Raw genomic sequence first — 23013 nt, 5'->3', positions numbered from 1 at the left:
GTAGGTATGTATGAATGTATGTATGCATGTATGCATGTATGTATGTATGCATGTATGAATGTAGGTATGAATGTATGTATGTATGCATGTATGTATGTATGTAGGTATGTATGAATGTATGTATGCATGTATGCATGTAGGTATGTATGTATGTAGGTATGAATGTATGTATGCATGTATGTATGTATGTATGTAGGTATGAATGTATGTATGCATGTATGAGTGTATGTATGTATGTAGGTAGGTATGAATGCATGAATATATGTATGTATGTATGTATGTATGTATGTATGTATGAATGAATGTAGGTATGAATGTATGAATGTATTTATGTATGCATGTATGTATGTATGAATGTAGGTATGTATGTAGGTATGAATGTATGTATGCATGCATGTATGTAGGTATGTATGTATGCATGTATGTAGGTATGTATTTATGTATGCATGTATGTATGTATGTATGTATGAATGTATGAATGTATGTATGCATGTATGAGTGTATGTATGTATGTAGGTAGGTATGAATGCATGAATATATGTATGTATGTATGTATGTATGTATGTATGTAGATATGAATGTATGTATGAATGTATGTATGTAGGTATGTATGTATGTAGTTATGAATGTATATATGTAGGTATGTAGGTATGAATGTATGTCTGCATGTATGTATGTATGAATGTATGTATGCATGTATGTATGTATGTATGTATGTAGTTATGAATGTATGTATGTAGGTATGTAGGTATGAATGTATGTCTGCATGTATGTATGTATGAATGTATGTATGCATGTATGTATGTATGTATGTATGTAGGTATGAATGTAGGTATGCATGTATGAGTGTATGTATGTATGTAGGTAGGTATGAATGCATGAATATATGTATGTATGTATGTATGTATGCATGTATGTATGCATATATGTAGGTATGAATGTATGTATGCATGTATGAATATATGTATGTATGTAGGTATGTATGTAGGTATGAATGTATGTATGTAGGTATGAATGTATGTATGCATGTATGTATGTAGGTATGTATGTATGTAGGTATGAATGTATGTATGTAGGTATGTATGTATGAATGTATGTATGTAGGTATGTATGTATGTATGTAGGTATGAATGTATGTATGTAGGTATGTAGGTATGAATGTATGTATGCATGTATGTATGTAGGTATGAATGTATGTATGCATGTATGAGTGTATGTATGTATGTAGGTAGGTATGAATGCATGAATATATGTATGTATGTATGTATGTAGGTATGAATGTATGTATGCATGTATGAATATATGTATGTATGTATGTATGTAGGTATGAATGTATGAATGTAAGTATGTATGCATGTATGTAGGTATGTATGTATGTATGTAGGTATAAACGTATGTATGTAGGTATAAACGTATGAATGTATGTATGTATGAATGTATGTAGGTATGTATGTATGTATGTAGGTATGAATGTATATATGTATGTAGGTATGAATGTATGTATGCATGTATGTAGGTATGTATGTATGTATGTATGCATGTATGTAGATATGAATGTATGTATGTATGTATGTATGTATGCATGTATGTATGTATGTATGTATGTAGGTATGAATGTATGTATGCATGTATGAATATATGTATGTATGCATGTATGTAGGTATGTATGTATGTATGTAGGTATAAACGTATGTATGTAGGTATAAACGTATGAATGTATGTATGTATGAATGTATGTAGGTATGTATGTATGTATGTATGTATGCATGTATGTAGGTATGAATGTATGTATGCATGTATGTATGTATGTAGGTATGAATGTATGAATGTATGTATGTAGGTATGAATATATGTATGTATGCATGTATGTAGGTATGTATGAAGTATGTATGCATGTATGCATGTATGTATGTATGCATGTATGTATGTAGGTATGTATGTAGGTATGAATGTATGAATGTAGGTATGTATGTATGTATGTATGCATGTATGTAGGTATGTATGAATGTATGTATGCATGTATGCATGTATGTATGTATGCATGTATGAATGTAGGTATGAATGTATGTATGTATGCATGTATGTATGTATGTAGGTATGTATGAATGTATGTATGCATGTATGCATGTAGGTATGTATGTATGTAGGTATGAACGTATGTATGCATGTATGTATGTATGTATGTAGGTATGAATGTATGTATGCATGTATGAGTGTATGTATGTATGTAGGTAGGTATGAATGCATGAATATATGTATGTATGTATGTATGTATGTATGAATGAATGTAGGTATGAATGTATGAATGTATTTATGTATGCATGTATGTATGTATGAATGTAGGTATGTATGTAGGTATGAATGTATGTAAGCATGCATGTATGTAGGTATGTATGTATGTATGTATTTATGTATGGATGTATGTATGTATGTATGTATGAATGTATGTATGTATGTATGTATGTATGTATGCATGTATGTAGGTATGTATTTATGTATGCATGTATGTATGTATGAATGTATGAATGTATGTATGCATGTATGAGTGTATGTATGTATGTAGGTAGGTATGAATGCATGAATATATGTACGTATGTATGTATGTAGGTATGTATGTATGTATGTATGTATGTATGTATGTATGTATGTAGATATGAATGTATGTATGAATGTATGTATGTAGGTATGTATGTATGTAGTTATGAATGTATGTATGTAGGTATGTAGGTATGAATGTATGTCTGCATGTATGTATGTATGAATGTATGTATGCATGTATGTATGTATGTATGTATGTAGGTATGAATGTAGGTATGCATGTATGAGTGTATGTATGTATGTAGGTAGGTATGAATGCATGAATATATGTATGTATGTATGTAAGTATGCATGTATGTATGCATATATGTAGGTATGAATGTATGTATGCATGTATGAATATATGTATGTATGTAGGTATGTATGTAGGTATGTATGTATGTATGTAGGTATGAATGTATGTATGCATGTATGAGTGTATGTATGTATGTAGGTAGGTATAAATGCATGAATATATGTATGTATGTATGTATGTATGTATGTGGGTATGAATGTATGTATGCATGTATGTATGCATATATGTAGGTATGAATGTATGTATGCATGTATGACTGTATGTATGTATGTAGGTATGAATGTATGAATGTAAGTATGTATGTATGTATGCATGTATGTATGCATGTATGTAGGTATGTATGTATGTATGCATGTATGTAGGTATGAATGTATGTATGTATGCATGTATGTAGGTATGTATGTATGTATGTATGTATGTAGGTATAAACGTATGTATGTAGGTATGTAGGTATGAATGTATGTAGGTATGTATGTATGTATGTATGCATGTATGTAGGTATGAATGTATGTATGTATGTATGCATGTATGTATGTATGTAGGTATGAATGTATGTATGCATGTATGAATGTATGTAGGTAGGTATGTATGTATGTATGAAGGTATGAATGTATGTATGCATGTATGTATGTATGTAGGTATGTATGTATGTATGTATGTAGGTATGAATGCATGTATGTATGTATGCATGTATGTATGTTTGTATGTAGGTATGAATGTATGTATGCATGTATGTATGTATGTATGTATGTATGTATGTATGTATGTATGTATGTATGCATGTATGTAGGTATGAATGTATGTATGCATGTATGTATGTAGGTATGAATGTATGTATGTCGGTATAAACGTTTGTATGTAGGTATAAACGTATGAGTGTATGTAGGTATGTATGTATGCATGTATGTAGGTATGAATGTATGTATGTATGTATGTATGCATGTATGTATGTATGTAGGTATGAATGTATGTATGCATGTATGAATGTATGGATGTATGTATGTATGTATGTATGTATGCATGTATGTAGGTATGGATGTATGTATGTATGTATGCATGTATGTATGTATGTAGGTATGTATGTATGTATGCATGTATGTAGGTATGAATGTATGTAGGTATGTATGTAGGTATGAATGTATGAATGTATGTATGTATGCATGAATGTATGTATGTATGCATGTATATTTGTATGTAGGTAAGTATGTATGTATGAATGTATGTAGGTATGAATGTATGTATGTAGGTATGAATGTATGTATGCATGTATGAATGTATGTAGGTATGTATGTAGGTATGTATGTATGAATGTATGTATGCATGTATGTATGTAGGTATGTATGTATGTATGAATGTATGAATGTAGGTATGACTGTATGTATGTATGTACGTATGTATGTATGTATGTATGTATGTATGTAGGTATGTATGAATGTATGTATGTATGCATGTATGCATGTAGGTATGTATGTATGTATGAATGTATGAATGTAGGTATGACTGTATGTATGTATGTATGTATGTATGTATGTAGGTATGTATGCATGTATGTATGTATGCATGTATGCATGTAGGTATGTATGTATGTAGGCATGAATGTATGTATTTATGTATGCATGTATGTATGTATGTAGGTATGTATGTATGTATGCATGTATGTATGGATTCAGAAGGCAGACGTCTCTACGGCTCGTATCTCTCGCCAAAAATATTTACATGGATAAACAGCACTACAGACCAGAGGGAAGAAATGTGTTTTTGACTGTGGGTGAACTGGCCCTTTAAGATTTGCTTTTCACTCCTGTTTTCTATTGTTCAGGCAGACGCCCCCTAGTGGTCCAGTGTCAGAGAAGACACCATGCAGCAGCTTCTTACATCTTCTCACATCTTATTAAATCGTCTTACATCTTATTAAATCTTCTTACATCTTATTAAATCTTCTCAGTGACTCTGTCCTCTGTTGTCGTCTCTCGTCTGGCAGGAATGCACCACTGGGGTGACTTGGAGAATCAAAAATTTTCAAAATTTCTAAATTGCAATAAAGAACAAATAAGTAAAACCCCCTGTTTGTATCTCTGCGGAAACGCAGGAGGAGACACTGTCCCCTCCTGCTGACCCGCACCGCCCTCCGCGCCAGGATCCAAATGGACGCCACGGGGGTTCGAACCAGGCAGAGAACTGCCTGCTGGCTCCGTAGCCACAATGAACCTCCACAACGCCACCTGAATCCCTTTGCACTTATACCTTTTCTCCGGGCGCTTTTATCTTTTCACTTTGGCTGTTGGACTTCAAAATTCAGTGAGGGCGATAAGGATCGAACACACGACCTCCAACTCCAAAACCGCCTTCTTACGATCTGAGCTATAGTCTCAGGTGATGAAGTCCTCCTCCTCAGTGGTTTTCACTTTTGTTTTTGAACTTTGCTCTTCAAAAGTCACTGAGCCTTGTGAGGATCGAACCCACAACCTCCAACTCCCAAACCGCCTTCTTACGACCTGAGCTATCGTCTCAGGTGATGAAGTCCTCCTCCTCAGAAGTTTTCACTTTCTTCTTTGGACTTTGCTCTTCAAAAGTCAATGAGTCTTGTGAGGATCGAACCCACAACCTTCAGCTCCCAAACCACCTTCTTACGACCTGAGCTATCATCTCAGGTGATGAAGTCCTCCTCCTCAGAAGTTTTCACTTTTTTTTTGAACTTTCAAAAGTCAATGAGTCTTGTGAGAATCGAACCCACAACCTTCAGCTCCCAAACCGTCCTCTTAAAAGGTGAGCTATTCGAACGGACAGAGCAACACTGCTTCTCACGGGTCTTCACTCTTTTCTGTGGACCGCATCCTTCCAAAGTGTCCGTGGGCAACAAGAATCGAACCCACGATCTTCAGTTCTCAAGCCGTCCTCTTACCGCCCGAGCTATCAGAGAACACACTCACACCTCGCTTGGTGTCTAATAGGAGTCTGGACGACCACGTTGCTTTGACTTGAAAATCTAACAATTGTGTTTTCTTTTCAAACAGAGACACGCCCGCCTTTCAGACTGAGCTCACACCTCGACTTTCAATTGTACTTGTATTTCTGGGTCAAAATACTCAAAAGAAAACTTCAGAAAAATAAAAAGAAAGTTTCAGGGCAGGTCAGCTTGGATTTGATCCCCCAACCTCGTGTATCCGTTATCAGCCGCTTATCTTGTTGAGCTATTCCTGCTGACAAATTTTTTTTTTTCTTCAGTATTGCCAACAGTGGTGTTCGTACCTGTGGTCACGAGTTTGAGCTGTTTGGAAACCAAGTGTTGGTGTCTCTACAGACAGGTCCTTGGTCAGCTTGGATTTGATCCCCCAACCTCATCAGCCACTTATCTTGTTGAGCTGAACTGCAGTCGAGATCCTTCATTTTATTTCTTGATTTAAATATCCAAGACCTGTGTGTCGTCCGCAGACGTTAAAGAGGCCTTCAGACTGAACCAGACGGCTCAGGAAGTGTTGTTAACCACTTCCTGTAGTCCAAGTCCCGCCCCCTCCTCTATAAATCCAATTGGAACCTTCCACTTCCTGTTTGACACTCCGCTCTTCCACCTGGAGTCGACAACAAGTGGAGCACATGGAGCCAGGTCAGTGTGTCTTTTGATCATTTGATTTACCTCCAGAAACGGTTATTTAAAAACACAAAACCAGTATTTGTTTGATTTTCATTTTAAAATACAAGAATTAAAGGCGCATTAAGATTCTGAAGGAAGACGGTTGATCGTTGAGTCAAACAATCAACGAGCTTTGACCGGAAGTGATCACTGAAATACAAGGTGTTTTTGTTTGTCGTGGTCAAACAGGAATGAGCACAATTTTAAAGAATGGTTTGATTTTCATTTTCTATCATAGTATCACCAAAAAAAAGAGAGACACATTTGATGCTCTTGTCTTCTTGTGTTGTTAAATTATGGAAGACTGTAACTGTCAAAAAAATTTAATTTAATTTAGTTAATTAATTTAGTTTTGGTTAAATTATTGAATAAATAAATTAACAGCTGAACTGGGTGTTTATGGAAGACTAACTGCCAAAATCAAAAATAAATTAAGTGACTTTAAATGAAAAAAAGGCTAAATTAAGTTCAAAATATGATAAATATGATGAGAAAAATAATCAATTCAGTTAATTAAATTAAGTTAATGAATTTAATTTAAATTAAGTTACATTAGTTGATTTGCAGTTTTATAAGGTTTTATCAGTAATATTTGCAGCAGAAAAGCAAAAATAAATGAATAAATTAAAAACAGGCAGTTAAGTGAAGAGACATTGATACAGGAAAGATCATTAATGACAATAAAATTGTATAATAGTGTATTAAACCTTCAGATTTTTGTCACAGGGTTAGGGTTACCTGTATTTATTTTAATGTTTAATGAACATTAAAATGTAGACATCCAAAATGAAATGTAAAAAAGATAAGACAGAAATAAATGACTTTGGGGAAAAAATAAATGGGGGGGAAATACAAAAAGGAATTACATTTTAAAAAGTCAATAAATAAAATGAAACTTTAAAGGGGAAGATAAATAAATTTATTTTTAATATTTTTGGTGCATTTAATGGCATATTAATTTATTTATGGTGGAATCCTCCATAGTTATGGATCATAACTGACAAAAATGGGTAATAATTTAACTTGATTTAACCTAATTATTAAGTAATTGAACTTCATTTTAATTCAATTCATGAACATAATTTAATTAACTTATTTTTAACTTTTTTATTTAACTTAGTCTATTTATTAAGTGATTTAACTTAACTAAGTACTTTAATTATAACTTAAAACTTAAATAACTTAATTACTTTATTATTTAAGTCATAAATACAGAAGCAAACTAAAACATAAATATCAATTTATGTCACATTTAAAAAAAATAGTTAATGTCTAAATTTATTTGTAGTATTTTTGGTGCATTGAATGGCATATTAATATATTTATTTATTTTCCTCCATATGTCCCCAGTGTGGCAGTTAAAGTTAAATTACTTAATAAATAAAATTACAGTCAGACCCACTTTTGACAGTTAAAGTCCTCCATAATTTACAGGACAGGAGGACTGAATGTTCCAGTGTTGTTTTAGCTAAAATCTTCTCTGTGACTTCAGACATATTTATTATAATAAACAGAAAATGATCAAACCATTTTTTTTTTTACATTTGACAAAGAAAAACAGTTTGTATTTCAGTTTTAAAGTTGGAAGCTGTGGAGAAAATAACTGATCGCTGAATCATTTAATGCGCTTTTAATTTTTGTATTTTAAAATGAAAATGAAATAACTGCTTGTTTGTTTGTTTTTAAATATCTGTTTCTGAAAGGTAAATCAAATGATCAAAAGATGCACTGACTTGGCTCCATGTGTTCCACTTGTTGTCGGCTCCAGGTGGAGGAGCGGAGGACACTGAACGAACATAAAGGGGATGCACTAGAGGGACACGTGTAATTAAAAAACGCAGCGTAAAATTTCCCATAACCCCCTGCTGGTATCTCTCCAGAGGTTCGGGAGGAGACACGGTCTCCCCCCAGCCCCTCTGCAGTGAGGCTTGTGCTCCAGGAACTGGCACCGTGTCAGAATCGAACCAGGCACTACCGGCTCTAGCACGCCCAACCGACGCTAACGACCCCTCTCCGCCACCAGCGTCCCTTCACACTGAGAGTAGTTCTCCGGGCGCTTTTATTTCTTCACTCTGGGGCGTTAGAGTTCAAAATTCACTGAGGACGATAAGGATCGAACACACGACCTCCAAGTCCCAATCCGTCTTCTTCCAGCTTGAGCTATTGGATCAGACACTACTATCACCTTTCTCCGAGGTTTTCACTTTCATCTTTGGACTACAAACTTCAAAAGTCACCGCGTCTCATGAGGATTGAACCCACAACCTCAGAAAGACAAGTCAGTCCTCTATCATCCTGAGCTACTCAGTCAGACGGTTGAGGTTTCTTTCTCGGAGGGTTTGAGTCTTCCTCTGGGTGTTGCACTTCAAAACTCAAAGCACTGGTTGAGGATTGAACTCACAACCTCAAAAGTTCTGGACTGTTCCTTTACTCCTTGAGCTATTGTGCTGAACACACCTGAGCTTCATTTTTCAAGCATTTCACTCTTTTCTTAAGCTGTCAGACTTCAAAATTCATCGAGTCTTATAAGGATCGAACCCCCAACCTCAGCTCTGTGAAGCAGCGCTTTAACCTCCTACGCCAGCAGTCAGACAGCTTCAGGTTCTTCCTCAGAGGTTGTGAGTCTTCCTCTGGCTGCTGGGTTTCAAAACTAATTGTTCTGTTTGACGATTTAACCCATGGCCTCAAAACATCTAAACAGGTGTCTTACTCCTTGAACCATCCCACCAAAATATAATTTTTCAAGCCTTTTCTTTAGATGTTGTGATCAACTTCAAAATTAAGTTCCTGTAAGAATTGAACTCACAACCTCAGACACACCAAGCGGGTGTCTATCTTTCTGAGCCATCTCATCTGATGGGTGTGGCCTCTTTCTGAGAGACTTTGACTCTTCTTCTGGCTGCTGGGCTTCAAAACTAATTGTTTTGCTTGACGATTGAACCCACAGTCTCAAAACATCTAAATTGGTGTCTTACTCCTTGAACCATCCCACCAAAATAACATTTTTCAAGCCTTTTCTTTAGACGTTGTGATCAACGTCAAAATTAAGTTCCTGTAAGAATTGAACTCACAACCTCAAAAGTTCTGGACTGTTCCTTTACTCTTTGAGCTATTGTGCTGAACACACCTGAGCTTCATTTTTCAAGCATTTCACTCTTTTCTTAAGCTGTCAGACTTCAAAATTCATTGAGTCTTATAAGGATTGAACCAGCAACCTCAGCTCTGTGAAGCAGCGCTTTAACCTGCTACGCCAGCAGTCAGACAGCTTCAGATTCTTCCTCAGAGGTTGTGAATCTTCCTCTGGCTGCTGGGTTTCAAAACTAATTGTTCTGTTTGACGATTTAACCCATGGCCTCAAAACATCTAAACAGGTGTCTTACTCCTTGAGTCATAACACCAAAATAAAATTTTTCAAGCCTTTTCTTTAGATGTTGTGATCAACTTCAAAATTAAGTTCCTGTAAGAATTGAACTCACAACCTCAGACACACCAAGCGGGTGTCTGTCTTTCTGAGCTACATCATCAGATGGGTGTGGCCTCTTTCTGAGGGCCTTTGACTCTTCTTCTGGCTGCTGGGCTTCAAAACTAATTGTTCTGTTTGACGATTGAACCCACGGTCTCAAAACATCTAAACTGGTGTCTTACTCCTTGAGTCATAACACCAAAATAATATTTTTCAAGCCTTTTCCTATAAGAATTGAACTCACAACCTCAGACACACCGACCGGATCTCTATCCTCCTGAGCTACATCATCAGATGGGTGTGGCCTGTTTCTGAGGGACTTTGAGTCTTCCTCAGGTTCCTCACAGAATGAAGTGTTGTACCTGCTGCCATCCTGCTGCCTGCTTTTTTGTTTTGGTAAGAAATGTTTTTAATTTTCTTTGGGAAGCTGCTGTTTGTTTTTTGGCCCTTAGTAATGGAGTTGTTCTCTGCCAATGAGATTTTTTTTTTCTTGTTTGTGTAACCAGCACTTAATTCTGCAAGGAACATTTTAACTTGGCTGCCAGTCACTGCTTTGACTCAGTCAGTCAGGACATTTATGTGACTTTACAGACGTGTATGAACTCACACATGAATCACGCGGCCTCATACTGTCTGATCAGGACCTGAGAGCATCAACAACATCAGGACAGTCACAGGTTTGGCTGATACAACCTTTTATGGTCCAGTATCTTGTTGTAACTTTTAGTTTAGTTGCACTAATGGTACAATTCGTTTTAGCCTGATCAAAACTTAATATTCACTCACAAAAACCCAAACATAACCTGACAAATGATTAAATGATTAATGCTTTTTTGCTAAATCTAAATGTAAAAGCCTGCTAGAGATGTCATTTGTGATTCAGTCCTTGTTGAGGCACAACAGGGTTCAATCTGCAGGCAAGAAGGTGCTTTTTGAAGACCCACACCCAGAAGAAACAGTCAAGAGCCCCGAGAGAGGAAGTCTAAAGGTTTGATTAAATAGCTCTGCCTGTTAAATACCTGCTTGTCAGTTTTTTGGTTTTGGAAACTTATTTTATTATTATTATTATTTGGGCTTTTTGCCTAACAGCCCCAAAACTTAGCAAGTCTGACGTATAAAGAAAATAATCAAAAGCTTGAAAGATTATTGCGTATTGGACTAAACAGTTCAAGGAGTAAAAAAAAAAGTCTTGAGAAGATTGGAGGTTGTGTGTTTGAGCCTCGAGCAATGTGATCATTTTTGAAGTGCAACACCCAGAGGTGGACCTGAAACCTCAGAAGCAGACACAGAAACTCTGTAGCTCAACATGACAGATGATTGCTGGACACTTATGAGGTTGTGGATTCAAGCCTCATTACAAACATTAGAAAGCAAAACAGCCCAAAAGCTCTTGAACATGTCAGACTGAACGGCTCAAGGAACAAGTACACAGTTAAGAAGGTTTTGGGTTTGATCCTCAACATGTGTCATGAGTTCAGAAGTGCAACAACCTGAGGAAGACTCAAAGTCCCTCAGAAACAGGCCACACCCATCTGATGATGTAGCTCTGAAAGATAGACACCTGGTTGGTGTGTCTGAGGTTGTGAGTTCAATTCTTATAGGAACTTAATTTTGAAGTTGATCACAACATCTAAAGAAAAGGCTTGAAAAATGTTATTTTGGTGGGATGGTTCAAGGAGTAAGACACCAATTTAGATGTTTGAGACTGTTTCAGTCGTCAAGCAAAACAATTAGTTTTGGAGCCCAGCAGCCAGAAGAAGAGTCAAAGTCTCTCAGAAAGAGGCCACACCCATCAGATGATGTAGCTCAGGAGGATAGAGATCTGGTTGGTGTGTCTGAGGTTGTGAGTTCAATTCTTATAGGAACTTAATTTTGAAGTTGATCACAACATCTAAAGAAAAGGCTTGAAAAATATTATTTTGGTGTTATGACTCAAGGAGTAAGACACCTGTTTAGATGTTTTGAGGCCATGGGTTCAATCGTCAAACAGAACAATTAGTTTTGAAACCCAGCAGCCAGAGGAAGACTCACAACCTCTGAGGAAGAATCTGAAGCTGTCTGACTGCTGGCGTAGCAGGTTAAAGCGCTGCTTCACAGAGCTGAGGTTGCTGGTTCAATCCTTATAAGACTCAATGAATTTTGAAGTCTGACAGCTTAAGAAAAGAGTGAAATGCTTGAAAAATGAAGCTCAGGTGTGTTCAGCACAATAGCTCAAAGAGTAAAGGAACAGTCCAGAACTTTTGAGGTTGTGAGTTCAATTCTTACAGGAACTTAATTTTGACGTTGATCACAACGTCTAAAGAAAAGGCTTGAAAAATGTTATTTTGGTGGGATGGTTCAAGGAGTAAGACACCAATTTAGATGTTTTGAGACTGTGGGTTCAATCGTCAAGCAAAACAATTAGTTTTGAAGCCCAGCAGCCAGAAGAAGAGTCAAAGTCTCTCAGAAAGAGGCCACACCCATCAGATGAGATGGCTCAGAAAGATAGACACCCGCTTGGTGTGTCTGAGGTTGTGAGTTCAATTCTTACAGGAACTTAATTTTGAAGTTGATCACAACATCTAAAGAAAAGGCTTGAAAAATTATATTTTGGTGGGATGGTTCAAGGAGTAAGACACCTGTTTAGATGTTTTGAGGCCATGGGTTAAATCGTCAAACAGAACAATTAGTTTTGAAACCCAGCAGCCAGAGGAAGACTCACAACCTCTGAGGAAGAACCTGAAGCTGTCTGACTGCTGGCGTAGGAGGTTAAAGCGCTGCTTCACAGAGCTGAGGTTGGGGGTTCGATCCTTATAAGACTCGATGAATTTTGAAGTCTGACAGCTTAAGAAAAGAGTGAAATGCTTGAAAAATGAAGCTCAGGTGTGTTCAGCACAATAGCTCAAGGAGTAAAGGAACAGTCCAGAACTTTTGAGGTTGTGAGTTCAATCCTCAACCAGTGCTTTGAGTTTTGAAGTGCAACACCCAGAGGAAGACTCAAACCCTCCGAGAAAGAAACCTCAACCGTCTGACTGAGTAGCTCAGGATGATAGAGGACTGACTTGTCTTTCTGAGGTTGTGGGTTCAATCCTCATGAGACGCGGTGACTTTTGAAGTTTGTAGTCCAAAGATGAAAGTGAAAACCTCGGAGAAAGGTGATAGTAGTGTCTGATCCAATAGCTCAAGCTGGAAGAAGACGGATTGGGACTTGGAGGTCGTGTGTTCGATCCTTATCGTCCTCGGTGAATTTTGAACTCTAACGCCCCAGAGTGAAGAAATAAAAGCGCCCGGAGAACTACTCTCAGTGTGAAGGGACGCTGGTGGCGGAGAGGGGTCGTTAGCGTCGGTTGGGCGTGCTAGAGCCGGTAGTGCCTGGTTCGATTCTGACACGGTGCCAGTTCCTGGAGCACAAGCCTCACTGCAGAGGGGCTGGGGGGAGACCGTGTCTCCTCCCGAACCTCTGGAGAGATACCAGCAGGGGGTTATGGGAAATTTTACGCTGCGTTTTTTAATTACACGTGTCCCTCTAGTGCATCCCCTTTATGTTCGTTCAGTGTCCTCCGCTCCTCCACCTGGAGCCGAGAACAAGTGGAACACATGGAGCCAAGTCAGTGCATCTTTTGATCATTTGATTTACCTTTCAGAAACAGATATTTAAAAACAAACAAACAAGCAGTTATTTCATTTTCATTTTAAAATACAAAAATTAAAAGCGCATTAAATGATTCAGCGATCAGTTATTTTCTCCACAGCTTCCAACTTTAAAACTGAAATACAAACTGTTTTTCTTTGTCAAATGTAAAAAAAAAAATGGTTTGATCATTTTCTGTTTATTATAATAAATATGTCTGAAGTCACAGAGAAGATTTTAGCTAAAACAACACTGGAACATTCAGTCCTCCTGTCCTGTAAATTATGGAGGACTTTAACTGTCAAAAGTGGGTCTGACTGTAATTTTATTTATTAAGTAATTTAACTTTAACTGCCACACTGGGGACATATGGAGGAAAATAAATAAATCTAAATAAATATATTAATATGCCATTCAATGCACCAAAAATACTACAAATAAATTTAGACATTAACTATTTTTTTTAAATGTGACATAAATTGATATTTATGTTTTAGTTTGCTTCTGTATTTATGACTTAAATAATAAAGTAATTAAGTTATTTAAGTTTTAAGTTATAATTAAAGTACTTAGTTAAGTTAAATCACTTAATAAATAGACTAAGTTAAATAAAAAAGTTAAAAATAAGTTAATTAAATTATGTTCATGAATTGAATTAAAATGAAGTTCAATTACTTAATAATTAGGTTAAATCAAGTTAAATTATTACCCATTTTTGTCAGTTATGATCCATAACTATGGAGGATTCCACCATAAATAAATTAATATGCCATTAAATGCACCAAAAATATTAAAAATAAATTTATTTATCTTCCCCTTTAAAGTTTCATTTTATTTATTGACTTTTTAAAATGTAATTCCTTTTTGTATTTCCCCCCCATTTATTTTTTCCCCAAAGTCATTTATTTCTGTCTTATCTTTTTTACATTTCATTTTGGATGTCTACATTTTAATGTTCATTAAACATTAAAATAAATACAGGTAACCCTAACCCTGTGACAAAAATCTGAAGGTTTAATACACTATTATACAATTTTATTGTCATTAATGATCTTTCCTGTATCAATGTCTCTTCACTTAACTGCCTGTTTTTAATTTATTCATTTATTTTTGCTTTTCTGCTGCAAATATTACTGATAAAACCTTATAAAACTGCAAATCAACTAATGTAACTTAATTTAAATTAAATTCATTAACTTAATTTAATTAACTGAATTGATTATTTTTCTCATCATATTTATCATATTTTGAACTTAATTTAGCCTTTTTTTCATTTAAAGTCACTTAATTTATTTTTGATTTTGGCAGTTAGTCTTCCATAAACACCCAGTTCAGCTGTTAATTTATTTATTCAATAATTTAACCAAAACTAAATTAATTAACTAAATTAAATTAAATTTTTTTGACAGTTACAGTCTTCCATAATTTAACAACACAAGAAGACAAGAGCATCAAATGTGTCTCTCTTTTTTTTGGTGATACTATGATAGAAAATGAAAATCAAACCATTCTTTAAAATTGTGCTCATTCCTGTTTGACCACGACAAACAAAAACACCTTGTATTTCAGTGATCACTTCCGGTCAAAGCTCGTTGATTGTTTGACTCAACGATCAACCGTCTTCCTTCAGAATCTTAATGCGCCTTTAATTCTTGTATTTTAAAATGAAAATCAAACAAATACTGGTTTTGTGTTTTTAAATAACCGTTTCTGGAGGTAAATCAAATGATCAAAAGACACACTGACCTGGCTCCATGTGCTCCACTTGTTGTCGACTCCAGGTGGAAGAGCGGAGTGTCAAACAGGAAGTGGAAGGTTCCAATTGGATTTATAGAGGAGGGGGCGGGACTTGGACTACAGGAAGGCCTCTTTAACGTCTGCGGACGACACACAGGTCTTGGATATTTAAATCAAGAAATAAAATGAAGGATCTCGACTGCAGTTCAGCTCAACAAGATAAGTGGCTGATAACGGATACGCGAGGTTGGGGGATCAAATCCAAGCTGACCAAGGACCTGTCTGTAGAGACACCAACACTTGGTTTCCAAACAGCTCAAACTCGTGACCACAGGTACGAACACCACTGTTGGCAATACTGAAGAAAAAAAAAAATTTGTCAGCAGGAATAGCTCAACAAGATAAGCGGCTGATAACGGATACGCGAGGTTGGGGGATCAAATCCAAGCTGACCTGCCCTGCAACTTTCTTTTTATTTTTCTGAAGTTTTCTTTTGAGTATTTTGACCCAGAAATACAAGTACAATTGAAAGTTGAGGTGTGAGCTCAGTCTGAAAGGCGGGCGTGTCTCTGTTTGAAAAGAAAACACAATTGTTAGATTTTCAAGTCAAAGCAACGTGGTCGTCCAGACTCCTATTAGACACCAAGCAAGGTGTGAGTGTGTTCTCTGATAGCTCGGGCGGTAAGAGGACGGCTTGAGAACTGAAGATCGTGGGTTCGATTCTTGTTGCCCACGGACACTTTGGAAGGATGCGGTCCACAGAAAAGAGTGAAGACCCGTGAGAAGCTACGCCACTCTGTCCATTCGGATAGCTCACGTTTTAAGAGGACGGTTTGGGAGCTGAAGGTTGTGGGTTCGATCCTCATAAGACTCAGTGACTTTTGAAGAGCAAAGTCCAAAGAAGAAAGTGAAAACTTCTGAGGAGGAGAAGTTCATCACCTGAGACGATAGCTCAGGTCGTAAGAAGGCGGTTTTGGAGTTGGAGGTTGTGGGTTCGATCCTCACAAGGCTCAGTGACTTTTGAAGAGCAAAGTTCAAAAACAAAAGTGAAAACCTCTGAGGAGGAGGACTTCATCACCTGAGACGATAGCTCAGGTCGTAAGAAGGTGGTTTTGGAGTTGGAGGTCGTGTGTTCGATCCTTATCGCCCTCACTGAATTTTGAAGTCCAACAGCCAAAGTGAAAAGATAAAAGCGCCCGGAGAAAAGGTGTAAGTGCAAAGGGATTCAGGTGGCGTTGTGGAGGTTCATTGTGGCTACGGAGCCAGCAGGCAGTTCTCTGCCTGGTTCGAACCCCCGTGGCGTCCATTTGGATCCTGGCGCGGAGGGCGGTGCGGGTCAGCAGGAGGGGACAGTGTCTCCTCCTGCGTTTCCGCAGAGATACAAACAGGGGGTTTTACTTATTTGTTCTTTATTGCAATTTAGAAATTTTGAAAATTTTTGATTCTCCAAGTCACCCCAGTGGTGCATTCCTGCCAGACGAGAGACGACAACAGAGGACAGAGTCACTGAGAAGATTTAATAAGATGTAAGAAGCTGCTGCATGGACATGTTCTCTGACACTGGACCACTAGGGGGCGTCTGGCTGAAAAATAGAAAAGAGGAGTGAAAAGCAAATCTTAAAGGGCCAGTTCACCCACAGTCAAAAACACATTTCTTCCCTCTGGTCCGTAAAGCTGTTTATCCACGTAAATAATTTTGGCGAGAGATACGAGCCGTAGAGACGTCTGCCTTCTGTCCAACATAATGGGACTAAATGTCACTGGGACTGTGGTCCTTAAAGCACCAAAAAGTAGATTCTAAAAATGAAAAATGAGTGTTTCTCTCCAAAAATCAGGAGGCAGTTACTACTATAAAAGAGTAGTTGTTAGATGAAAGTGCTCACAACAAGGTGTGTGTATTATTATTTTGTTTTTGAAATGTTGAAATGTATTTTTTGGTGCTTTGAGCGCTGAAAGCTAAGTATCATTTAGTCCCATTATACTGAAGAGAAGGCAGAAATTGCTAGGAGCGGTATCCCCAAAACTCTGCAAGTTACAGCAAAAGACTGTAGATGGATAAAAAGCACTACATGCCAGTGTAAGAAATGTATTTTTGATTTAGGGGGTGAACTGTCCCTTTAAGCAAGACTTTTAGTTAACAGAAGGTTTGGCTTGAGTGTAAATTGTGTAAACTTTTCACATATGACAAGTTTAAAGGATGAGATCGTAAAATATGTCCACGACTTGAAGTAAATGTGGTTATTGAATATTGTAAAAACAAAGGTGATAAAGCCGATAATGTTTGTGGATTTGTTGCACGGTTTAATTTTAAATTGTGGCCATATTTTACAGATTGCTCCTTTAAGAAAGAGGCGTGTGCAGCAGTGGGTCATACTGAGAATAAATATCTCACCAGAGTGAAGACGTGGTCTCAATGGGTCGTCCTCCAAGATGCGGTCCATGGAGGCTGCGTATCTGCAAGTGTGAGATAAATAAAAGTCAGGTTATTTGAAGTGTGGTTGTGTGAGCCACTGATCCAGAGTCAGTGTGTTTCCTACAGTAGATGGTGTTGAGTACAGCACACTTCCTAGAAGCAGTGAGGGACAGCAGCACAGAGACTAAACAGAGGACTGTTGTGGACAGTTTTGTGTTTTTACTTGTTTTTTTTAATGTATTATCATTATTAAATAAACCTTTTATAATCATGATGATGTGGTATTTGTTGGGGTCTGTACCAAACAAAGTTTTTTTGATGTGGAGAAGAAGATTTGAAAATCCGTTTGATTGCTGACTCTGTTCACAGCAGTACATTGCTGAGCTTTCAGGCTGCTGAGCAAGTGAGCTTGTCAGAAGTGGGGGCCGTTGTACCGCTGTATTTCCACTTGTATGTATAATGAGAATGAAGAGTAGAAAGTGGACTAACCTGAAGACTGGTCCATAGTTTCCCACAGACAGTGTGAAGAGCAGAGCGGTCCACCTGGAAGCATCTACAATCAAAGAGAAAATAAATGAAGTCAGGAGAATTCAGAGTTGTACACATTGAAACCAACCTCAGTATATACAAGAAAAACTGGATATTTGTACTCATCAATTATCTTTCATTCCAATGCGTTCAGTTTTTGAATCTTTCAGAAGAGACCTCGTTAACCACGTCTGTTTTTTTTTAAATATTTCTGCATCTATTTTTTCCACAGGGAAAACCTAAAAGTAATATTTTTTAATCTGAAGTAATTTTAGTATCTGAAAAATGTGTGCTTAAAAAAATGAGAAGTAAAAAATACAAAATAGATATATTTACATTTGCAAAGTCACATGTGAGATTATAAAAAAATAATGATAGTAATAATATGAAGAAGGAAAATAATTTTATGATGGATTATGAATGGGCTGAAACTCTTTAAAGCTTGACTTCCTATACATACATATGTTAATACACTGTTGTATTTTTCTCACAGTGCATTTAGGGAACATGACCTCCACAGCGCTTTCGCTCAGTACTCATGGCGTTGATTTACTGTGACAATAACACAAGAAAAACTCGACAAAAGCGATATAAAACGACATGTGACTTCACACAATAATCTCACAAGTTCCCCTTCATTTTAAATGTTAACTTTCCTTCATTTATTCGGGTGGAATGGCCGCTGTGCGGTTTGTTTATCCGCCTCAAACTGAATGTGCACACAGGTGTTGTTAGCTTAGCTGTTAGCCACCTAGCAGCGGACGCAGCGACATTGTTATTGTTTATGTTTGTGTTTATGTTTGTGTTTCAGCCTCCGACTTACCTCAAAACATCCGTTTTTGTTGTTGTTTCCGTCCTTTTGGTCTCATTTCCCCTCTCGTGCTCCACACGTCTTCATTAAACAGGTTTTATCCGGTGAATTTTCAACATTTTCGGATGTTTCCTCTGATCACTTCGCCGACACCGAGCGACGCTGCGCCCCCCCTGAGCAACACGACCCCCCCGGGGAGGGAGGGAGGGGGTGTCTGGGTGCCAGGGAACTTTTTCGCCGTTTAATTTTTTGACTGAACCTGAGAATGACAGAAATGATTAAATTATATTTGGTTTTCGCTGCAGAACTGATATACAATCAATAAATCAATATATAACTTTATATATAAAAAAAAAAAGATAGTTTTGACTGTTCCGCCTTCAAAATAAGAGTCCCCAACTTCCGTCTCTGCCAGCAGGTTGACAGTCGCATCAAAATATGAAAAGTTTGTAAAGGAAGCGGAGAAAATTGTCGTCGTGTCATCATGCATACTTTTATGTATTTATTTAAAAAAAAAAAAAACATAAATGTGGTAATTAGGGCTTTCGAGTTTAATTTAAATTGAATTTTAGATTCATTACTTCCTGGTTCCTCAAAACTTGAAATGTATGTATGTGTGTATGAATGTATGTATGTATGTAGGTAGGTATGAATGTGTGTGTGTATGATATTGGCATCAGCCCCAAAAATCTCGTATCCAGTTCCAAATATCAGTTATCAGTTTCCTTGATTACTATTAATGATCAGTATTGGTCAACCCCTAATTTTGCATCAAAGAGTTTATTTCATTCATTCATTCATTCATTCATTGTGTGTGTGTGTGTGTGTGTGTGCTGTTTCTTCTCCTAAATCTGCTCCAGGTCTCTTTGTGCAGTTCAGTGTTATCTGTCTGTCTAAAACAGAGAAAAACGATCATCCTGTTGCTGCTGCAGTTGTCAGGAGCAGCGCACACACACACACACACACACACACACACACACACACACACACACACACACACACACACACACACACACACACACACACACACACCTGTTTGTTGGGACAGATGGTGTACAGAGCTCTCCTGTGTGTGTCTGGATTCTGTGCAGTTGGTCAGCTGTTGTCTGTGGCCTCATCAGCCTTATCTGACTGGTCGAGCTGACTCGCAGCACATTCTTATTTAATCAGCCAGTTGTTTTCCTGTTGAACCAGCGAGCTGAAAGAAAGAACAACTTATTTCATTTGGCACGTCGACACAGAGGAACACATTAAAACATGCTGGGCTGTTTTTGTTGCTTTTTATTACATGCTAACATCTCGCTGCCAAGATACATCCAGCTGGATATTTAGTCTTATCTCACTCTTGGTAGACATGTTGCCCTCCTGTGTTTTTTCAAACTTAGAGGCTGGATCACATTCTGCTCTGCAGCTCCAGTGCTGTGTTGCACACTTGGTCGAATGTCCAGAGGAGTCTGCAGTGTTTCTGAATGTTTTTGATATATGGCTTTTGTCTTTGCATGGTAGAGTCTTAATTTGCATTTATGTGTTTATTGACAGTGGTTTTACAAAGTGTTCCTGGATAAGATGCTGTCTGATTCCATCCTTTCTCATCTATGATAATAAAGTGAATATCTTTGAGTTTTGGCCTGTTAAGTCTACATCCAGATGGAAAATGTCTCTTGGATGTGTAGACAGTTCAAATATTTAGTCTGATGCAAAGCTACTGAATATTCTTCTTTGGCTTTGTTCAGTGATAACTGTTCAGATCCTCCCAGGCTTTTTTTTCTTTTTGCAAAAGATGGTAAAGCCATATTTGTTTTATCTGCTCTCTGCTGCTTAGCACTTGTTGCACTTCCCTCTTCTCCACGTACTGTAGGTGGATAGTGAGTGTGTGTGTGTGTGTGTGTGTGTGTGTTCCAGCAGTGTGGTTTGGTGCACTGAGCAGAGTGTTGCACTAAAGTGGCCAGTGAAAGCAGTCCAGTCAAAGCTTTTTTTTTTATCCTGCTGGCTGTGAGCCCAGTTTTGCAGCTCCACAGTTTTCTGTACAGTCATACTGGCTGTGCAGCGTGTGGAACTCTTATGTCTTTAATGTTTGCATCAGTGACACTGGTGCAAATAAGTGTATATTATAACATCACTTTGGGAGTCATATTGATATGTTTATTCAGTCAGATTCTGTATTTGCACACGGGGCTCCATCCTCACATAAAAGACAGAAAGGCAAAGATTTGTGCTTCCGAGTCATCTGCCCTAAGTGTGCTGCAACAATGAGGGACACGTCCCCTCCTCACACTCATTGGGACATAAAACTTTTTGATGTCCCTCACCCCCCACACTTGTCCTTTCTCCCCTTTCAGGCCGGCCACACTCTCCTCTTTCCTCCTGCACTCTCTTAAAGGCCACGCCACTCTTTCAGCCAGCCTCAGCCCTTTTCTTTTCTGCCCCGATCTCCCCCCACTTCACCACCACCACCACCACCCTCTGCTCCGAGACAAAGGGCGGAGAGTGACTGCGCTGCTCTGTAGCCAGGTGTTCTCCATTGCTGCCCCGGGCCGTAATAGCACCAGCCCTCACACTGCAGCTGCCCTCCCCAGCCTCCCATTGTGTGGCTCTATTGTTCGGCCGCCCACCCCTCGTTGATTCATCGGCCACACAGGGGAAGCCCTTTCAGCCCGACCAGAGGAGTGTGTGTGCGTGTGTGTGTGTGTGTGTGTGTGCTGGTGCACGTTGAGTACGCGTGCCTTGGGGAAACTGGGTGTTGCAGGCATTCGCCCACAGCCACTCCCCCTGCTGTCTCTGCGCCTCATTGTAAGGCCGCCGTGCTCTGATTGGTGGAAGAGCAGCCACTCTAAACGAAGCAATGGCAGACATTGTTGCTCCATCTGTTCTGCCACTCATTGTCCAAGTTGCCTGCTTGTGTGGAAAAAGGATACAGCTTCAGACAGTGAGGACAGAGGCTGGAGTTGCACTGCTGGACCTGCAGAAAATACGAGCAGGAGCCTCGCGTGGGAACTTTAGGACTTTTATTTTTCTCAGTTTCACCTGCTGTCTGGGTTTCAAGGATTTAAATCTGCGGAAATGAGAAAATCTACTTCCCTCTCTTCATTGTTGAGCATTTAAAGTCTGGTGAGTGTGAAAAAGTCCCCTTCTGTCTGCCTATAACTGGAGTTTTATTCTGAAATTTTATTTTCTAGCGTGTTATTAAATTAAAAACATGGCTGTTTTCTGATCTGTCCTTATAAAGTACTTATACGTGGACCTCTGAGATGATGCAGAGGGGCAATTAAAGATGCAATGATAGCAAAAACTCAAGGCACCGTAAAACCATGATAACAAGTCCACAATACAATATTTACTGCAATATTTTAAAAAAGTGTACACCATTTTACATTCATAATTTTCTTTAAGTTAAAGTACTTCTAGTTTACATCTTTGATAAAAGTAACAACCCTGATTTAGACATGTGCACAAATATTGGTTGCTTTTGGCAGTAAATGTTTGAATTGTGTGAGAAAAACAAGGCAGCAGTCAGTAGCAGCCCTTTTTGTAAAATAAAATTATAAAAATATTGTCACAGTCCAGTGATATTTTCTTACACTTCCAATGATAATACCTGCATAAAAAGTCCACAATATGATATATACTGTGATATTATAAAGCAAAGAAAAATGACTACTTGAAAAAAACATAGCATAAAATCCAAATAAGAAAATGATTAACCATGTAATATTGTGTTAGGTAACATCACAGTACAGTATTGGGACATTTTTTAGTGTGATATTTGAGTATTGTTACAAGGCCCAGCTGTACTTTAGCAGTGTTAGCTGCAGGACAGCTTGTCTGGCTGCAGCATCATAAATCACCGTCATGCTGACGTACCTGAGTACTTCACTTACATGATCTCGGATCCCTCGAGTTTAAAACAGGCCTGAGTCACGTCCAGGT

General features: G+C 37.8%; 1 protein-coding gene and 1 long non-coding RNA gene across 3 annotated transcripts in view; one reads left to right on the top strand and one right to left on the bottom strand.

Annotated features, from left to right (window-relative positions):
• The window catches only part of LOC146304921 (uncharacterized), a 135837-nt gene extending 114268 nt beyond the window's left edge, over nucleotides 1–21569 (bottom strand). The window contains exons 1-4 of the long non-coding RNA XR_014769280.1: nucleotides 20119–21569; nucleotides 19099–19345; nucleotides 18237–18300; nucleotides 17727–17788 (exon numbers count right to left, since the gene is read on the bottom strand). This is a non-coding gene — a long non-coding RNA (uncharacterized LOC146304921). The remainder of the gene's footprint in view (nucleotides 1–17726; nucleotides 17789–18236; nucleotides 18301–19098; nucleotides 19346–20118) is intronic.
• LOC146304920 (putative ribonuclease ZC3H12C) overlaps nucleotides 1–23013 on the top strand; it is a 40111-nt gene that overhangs the window by 6031 nt on the left and 11067 nt on the right. Inside the window, exon 1 of one of the 2 annotated variants that reach the window (XM_084713625.1) lies at nucleotides 22030–22194. The exons of the other annotated variant lie outside the window; for it this stretch is intronic. The gene's annotated coding sequence lies outside the window, so the exon portion shown is untranslated. Of the gene's footprint in view, nucleotides 1–22029; nucleotides 22195–23013 lie in introns of those variants that run through there. 2 annotated transcript variants of the gene reach the window in all.

This window comes from Lutjanus erythropterus, chromosome 24, assembly GCF_056507025.1.
Source record: "Lutjanus erythropterus isolate fLutEry1 chromosome 24, fLutEry1.hap2, whole genome shotgun sequence".
Classification (NCBI taxonomy): Eukaryota; Metazoa; Chordata; class Actinopteri; order Lutjaniformes; family Lutjanidae; genus Lutjanus; species Lutjanus erythropterus.
Note: the sequence above shows the minus strand (reverse complement) of the source record. Positions and strands in the feature narration are given on the sequence as shown.